The following is a 6957-nucleotide window of genomic DNA, read 5'->3' as shown; positions in this document are numbered from 1 at the left end:
CACGCCTTAACCGCGTCTGCTTAACCCGATGGAGACTTCTGGCATTCGCACGTCAACGGCGCATCCAACTACAAAGGCTTAGAAACAGGCATGGTCCTTGTCACCACAGATGGTTCGATGCTCGAGTTGGCAATTACTCTAGGCTTTAAGGCATCCAACAACGAAGCAGAGTACGAAGCCCTATTAGTAAGCCTCCGGATGGCAAAAGACTTAGCGGTGAAAAAGCTTGCAATTCATTTCGATTCCCAAATAATCACTGACCAGACTATTAGAGAGTACACGGAAAAACATCCAAGGATGGCGCAATGCTTAGAGAAAGTATGCAAGCAACTTGAAGCATTTCAGACTTACACCCTCACTTTAGTTCCGCAGGCAGACAACACCCAGGTGGACGCACTAGGCGGCCTAGGCTCCGCCCTCGACCACCAACTCAAATGCTCTATCCTGGTGGAGTATCTATATAAGCCAAGCATAAAAAACGGAGCCAGCAACCGAAATGTCACAGTTTAATACAACTCCAAATTGGCAAAGTTCTATTATAGACTATGAAGGAAAATTTGTGAAAAACATGTTCATTTAAGCAACATCAATAGCATGCAATTAACAATTAAAGGCGGAATCATGCTTGTATGCACTTAAAACAAAACATTTACCCATGAAATTCAAAGCCTAGTAGATAGGTGAACCAAGACTCAACTCAAAACAAAGTGAGTTGAGAAATCAATACCTTTGTAGATTCCTCTTTGCATAAGCAAAGGCTAATCACCCAAAGAGAGGGCCTTCATTCCTTGCATCTTAGATCCATGGATTTGGATGGATGAAAAGGTTTCTCCAAGTTCCCAAAATTGAGAACCTCTAAGTCTCCACACCAAGGTATATTGTAGAAGAAATGAGTGACCTTGAGGAAGTAAGATTGCTAGATGTTATCCTCAAGGTGGCCGGCCATTTCTAGAGAGAAAGGAGAGTTTGTGTTTCTCCAATTTCCCCAAAAACAACACTTAATGAATTTTGGCTATTAAGTCACACTTATACCTTAATTCATTTGAGTGGCAAACTTGTAAATAAGTCAAAACCCACTCTTTCTCTAACATGGCCGGCCTTAGGGATTTATTGGGCTATTTGGGCCTTTGTGAATCATTATTCATTAAGTTGTCATACAACTTAAGTCAATGGACTTGACGTTCGAAGCCCATTGGGCCTTAAGGTCCAAAACTATCACGAGGTCTTTAACGAACTTATTCGTTTGATTAATAATCATATTAATTAATCCTTGCCATAAATAATTAAACCATTTAATTATTCTTACTCATCTCCGTTGAATCTTCAAACTCTACCTTACACGGTGTACGATCCATTAGGTTCCTTTTAGCGAGGCAGTGGGCGATTCAAACTCTTTCAAATCGATTGTGAATTGAAACTTACTTTCAATTCTCCCGTTAGTGATAATACACTTTTAGGGCTTCCACAAACCATGGTTGACGCCTAGCAGCATGTCATGGTTACCCAAGCTAATCAGAAGAGGTGGAGAACCTATTCAGTTTTAGGATTACAAATGCAATACGGTCTTTCTCTAATACAATACTCTTGACCACACTGTTTGGTTTGATAGTTTATTCATGTCTACTATCCAATGTGAATCTTGTACTTATATGATTACCTTGAATGTGATCTGGAACGCATTCCAACATCTCATTCATACTCTGGCCAGAGATTCTAAATCATATCATAGAGTATTCTCCCTCAAACAGTTTGAAGGTTAGAGATCCCTTGTTGCGCATTCACTTGCCTCCATGGCTAAGTGGCTTAACCCCGACGATGCCGTGGACACCCTGATAGAGTGACTTTGACATAATCAAAGATTAAGGACCTAACCACAAGACAACTGTGATGCCTCAGGTCAAAAGACTAATTTGCATTATCCCAACCATGAGTTCTCATGTGACATGAATATGAGAACTCTTCGTTGATCGTGTTCAGTGAACTCATTCTCTATTGAGCACCTACGTACTTGTCTTGATGTCACACACACCAATGACTCGAGACTAGTCACTCTCCCTGAGAGAAGACATAGCACGTACTGATCTTAACGGACTGTTAATGCCCAATTGACAATCCTATGATCAGGAACGTTTAGGATGTGTCAACGAAAGAATGGTCTCATGAATCTAACTTCTTTAGATCGCATTCTTCCAATCACATATTCCTTGGACTTATCGTTTAAGCATATAACATTTATATGAGACGGCTCAAACAATAATGTTTGCCCTTTACATTTAAACTACATTAGTTTGAAATGTCCGTAAAGTATCATCATATGATTGGTTTTAGGGCACATTTCCAACAGACTACCTGGTCAATGGCACGCTCCTCAGGGAAAGGTTGGAGTCTAGAAAGCTCCAAATAAAGGCAGCACGCTACTGCATATGGAACGGCATTCTCGCCCGAAGATCCTACACTGGACCACATCTCGCTGCCTAGCGCCTCCCGACGACCTAAAGGTTCTAAGCTCAATCCATGAAGGCATTTGTGGAAATCACTCCAGAGGCCGATCCTTAGCACAGAAGGCTCTTAACACAGGCTACTAATAGCCTACCATGCATCAAGAAGCTAAGGAGTTAGTGCAAAAATGCTATTGCTACCAACACTACAATCAGGTACGAGGACTGCCTACCAGCGAGTTACACTTACAGACGAGTCCTTGCCCGTTCATGCTGTGGGCAATCGACTTAGTAGGGCCAACGCCGCCTGCTACTGGGAGCAGAGGCATGATGATCGTGGAAACTGATTACTTCAACAAATAGGTAAAAACAGAACCCATGACCACCATGACTCAGACAGAAATAGAGCGCTTCATATGAAGGAACGTCATTTATTAATTTAGCATCCTTTAATCCATCATCACCGACAACGGCCCACAGTTCGTGGGCAAAGGTCTAGTGAAGTTTTTCCAAAAGTATGGCATCAAGCAACACATCTCCACGTCGAGATATCTTCAACAAGACTATCCTCGACCACCTCAAGACGATCCTCGACTACCTTAAGAAATCCCTCTCTGACAAGAAGGGAAAATGGCCAGATGAACTCGCCAAATGTCTATAGGCATATCGCACCACCAAAAGACGAGCAACTGGTGAGACTCATTTTTCTTTGGCATTTGGTTCAGAAGCAAACATTATTCCTATTAGCACTCTACTGCCAAGTATTGAGCAAAAAAGTAAGCAGATGACTACAAACATATATCTGGCAGAGGAGAAGTGCGAGCAGACTATCACCCGCATCGCAGCCTACCAGCAGCAGCTCTTCTCTAACTACAACAAAAGTGGCAAGATCCAGGAATTCCAGCCCGGAGATCTAGTCCTAAGAAAAGCCTTCATCACTGTCCTTAGAGAAGGCTCCAAAAAGATGGATCTCATTTGGGAAAATCCGTACAAGATCAGTAAAGTAAACGGCAAAAGTAATTACACCATCGCCACCATGAATTACAAAGAGATCGAAAAGCAGTGGAACACCTACAATTTGAGGAAGTACCATGTGTGACCTTCCGCTACATCAAAGCCCGAAGACTCAAGCAACTCGACAGGTACCACCTCTCAAGCCGAGGATTATCCAGTTATTATGCAGTTCCTACCTTACATTTAAGTTCTCGTTCGTTCCACTTGTTTTTCAATAAGGAATTCATAAGTAATCTATAACTTGGCTCGACTTCATGCTTACAGCAACTGATCATTCCTCCATTTTAAAAGAAGACTGCGCCCTTCTTAGGGACTCATCATAGGAATTGTGCCCTCCTCGAGGGACTAACCATACTCTCTAGTGCGGGATGATAAACCAATTCCCCAACACCTAACTGGGTCTGCTCTCCAGTGCGAGGGGATAAACTAGTTGCTCTTTAATGCGAGAGGGTAAACCAATTCCCCGACACCCACATGGGTTTGCTCTCCAAGGCGAGATGATAAACTTTACACTCCGAATATCCAGACGTGGATAAGTCGGGCTGCCCTAGTATAACTAGGTGCATGATGGCTTGCGTTGAGATTCCTAGAAGTAGCCACAATGGCCTTTTTCAAGGCTTAGCTAGGTGAAGGATTTTGGGTCCCTTGGCCTAATCTGCAAGAAACCGGGCCCCAGAGACAAAGGGGGCACATAACGTAGTACGTCCTACTGACAACTATCCTGGAACCCTAAAGTTGCTACCGAGTGCACTAAGGTAGCCTACGGTTTCCAGAAGACTGCCTACGGCTTGCCTTTCAAGCAGTAAAGCCATGCTAGACTTATACAAACACGCATTCTTGTGAAAGGTTAAACAAGCTAGCGTGTATATACGAAGCTTTATTCACTGCCGACATGCTACGTAGTCGATAAGCTTCACCTCTGCCAAGCGCGAAACGGCCTGCACCAAGTCCTAAAGTGTTGTGATACTTGCTATGCAACCTATGAAATTAGAGAAAGCCAAGGTTAATAGCCTAGTGGTCACACGAACTTGTCTGTTTCTGTAAGTAAGGCGTCCGGCTGCTGACCCTATGGCTAACAACTTTGCAAAGTTCTACACCAACACTTACGGCTGCATCAGCTACACAAACCTATCTGCTTATAAAAAAGTAGCACACCTACTATTGATTTATAAAGTCTAAAAGTTAGGGCATGAACAAAAGAAGCGAAGATGGAGAAAAGCGAAGGAATAAAGTTTATTAATTTTTCTAGCAAAATTGATAAACAACTAGCAAAGACCGACAGAGTTCAAGCAAATAAAAAGTAACGAGGGAAACAAAGAAAATCCTAAAGATTACAAAGAATACTACTCTTCAGCAGCTTGGGCACTTCACGACTACTCGGTCGCCACACCTTCAACGATCAAGACATTCTCAGCAGCGGCACCATCTGGCGCTTCACCCCTAGCTGCTCCAACCTTAGCACCAACATCTCCGACCACTTCACCAATAGAGGTCGCAAAAGTAAAGGCAATCAAGTATTTCGAAGAAATAGAGAAGGTTTTGAAGTCTCCCACAGCAAACTAGAAGTCAGACGGCCTACCAATGAGATGATCTACATATCTCAACTTGTAAAAATCGGCTTGACTCTAAACAAGCGGAGTCTCGAGCCTAGCCTTTTCACCTTTTAGCTATCCGATCTCCTCGATCAAACCAACACGGACGTACTGCAACTCATCCACTTCTTTCTTTAAACTTTTGTTGATCTTTAGTGCACCTTGGAGTTCCAACACTTGGGGTTCAAGCCTATCAATGACCTTTTTAGAGTGGATCATTTGGTTATAAGTAGCAATTAACTCTTTATCCTTTGCATAAGCAGCGTAACGAAGCTCAGAAACGGCACATTCAAGATCTTGAATCTGAGGTATATGACATTTGATATCCTTCTCGACACTTTCATACTTAAGTTGGATAGCATCAAGCCTATTCTTCAAGTCAACGATCTCTTAGCGAGCGGTCTCAAGCTGCAGAGAAGTGGGGGCAGAGATATTAAACCCTTTCAAAACAACGAGCTCAGATTCCAACCTATTAATCTTCTTGGTTGAAGAATAAGCTTTAGCTGCCGCAGCTTTTGCCACCTCATTGGCAGCCTTGGTATCCTTTTGGTCAAGGAGCATAGACTCAGCTGCCAGAATAGTCGTCTTTAGGGATGGGTTCGAAAAATCGAAAAACGAAAAAAATCAAACTGAAAGTGTAAAACCAGACCAAACTAAATCTGATTCAATTCGGTTCGGTTTTTGGGGTTCAAAAACTGGACCGAACCGAAGTATAGGCAAAACGACGTGGTTTCATATTTAATTATAAATAAATATTATTTTTTTCCCTTGAGCGACGTCGTTCAGTCCAATTTGTAGCTTCTGCCTTCTTCAGTCTGAAACCCTAAATAGAACCGAACCCATTCCATTTCTCTTATCCCTCTACTCTGTACATACTCTCACTCTGGACCATCTCATTCCTAGCTCCGCCACTCTTCCACTTCATCTTCTTCCTTCCCAACGACCTGCAACTTGTCTTACATCTCGTCGTCACTGTCTCACTCTTAGTCTATCACCCCCGTAACCGGTGACCCACGACCCACGAGGCATGACTTCCTGTTGCCATTTCAAGTCTCGAGTCTTGACCCACAAATTCCTTCATTTGCAAGGTTAGTCTCTCACCCTCTGATGCGTTTTGCAGATTTTTTTCTTTTCAATTTCATAGTTTTGCAATTTGTTTTGGGTATGCTGGATTTGGTTAGGTAACTTCATTTCTGAACACTATTAGACTATTAGTTGAGGTTTGATTAATTTGTGATAGTACATAAGGTTTGATTAATTTCTTTTGGGTATGCTGCTATATTTGGTTATGCAACTTTAACTCTAGGGTTTTCTCGAGATAATGTGAGCCTTTTCGAGTCCATGGAGAGAATTTAGGGGGGGGAGTGTCGATGTGGGTTATTAGAGTAGCTTCAGGGTTAGCTTCCTCAATTATATTAGGGTTCTCCTCGTTCTCAGTTAAGCAACCTGTAATTAACCAGTAAATAATAAGTTATGGAATTTGCATGTTCTTGCTCTTGGCCTCCACTTCAGTCTTCATTTGTATCTGTTTGTTTAAAAAAAAAATAATAATAATTATAAATAATCAAGTTTTACCAGAGGATGATTGCAGATTGCATCTTTATGACTTATGAGTTGCAGATTACTTTCCAAATGTCAAATTAATTAGTATTTAGGTGTCAATACTTTCGAGTAATATGACGAGGAATACGAGCTCAATGGCTAAACTTCAAAGAGAACCAAAATATGTTTGATTTTGATTTTTAACTATTTGTCCCTTAACAGCAGAAAGATTAAAGTTTATTATGTCTGAGAGTGTAAATAACTAGTTTAATCCATCTTGTATGTTTTGTATCTTTTGATGATTATAGTCATAAACCTTGCTTATTATTTGCATCCGTAGCTTTTCCATGTGCATCTTACCTTTGCTTATT

Source organism: the organism of the source record quoted next, unplaced genomic scaffold, assembly GCF_019419815.1.
Source record: "Pyrus x bretschneideri cultivar Hongxiangsu unplaced genomic scaffold, Pyrus_bretschneideri_v1 Contig2, whole genome shotgun sequence".
Lineage (NCBI taxonomy): Eukaryota > Viridiplantae > Streptophyta > Magnoliopsida > Rosales > Rosaceae > Pyrus > Pyrus x bretschneideri.
The sequence above is the reverse complement of the archived record's forward strand: the minus strand, read 5'-3'. Positions refer to the sequence as shown.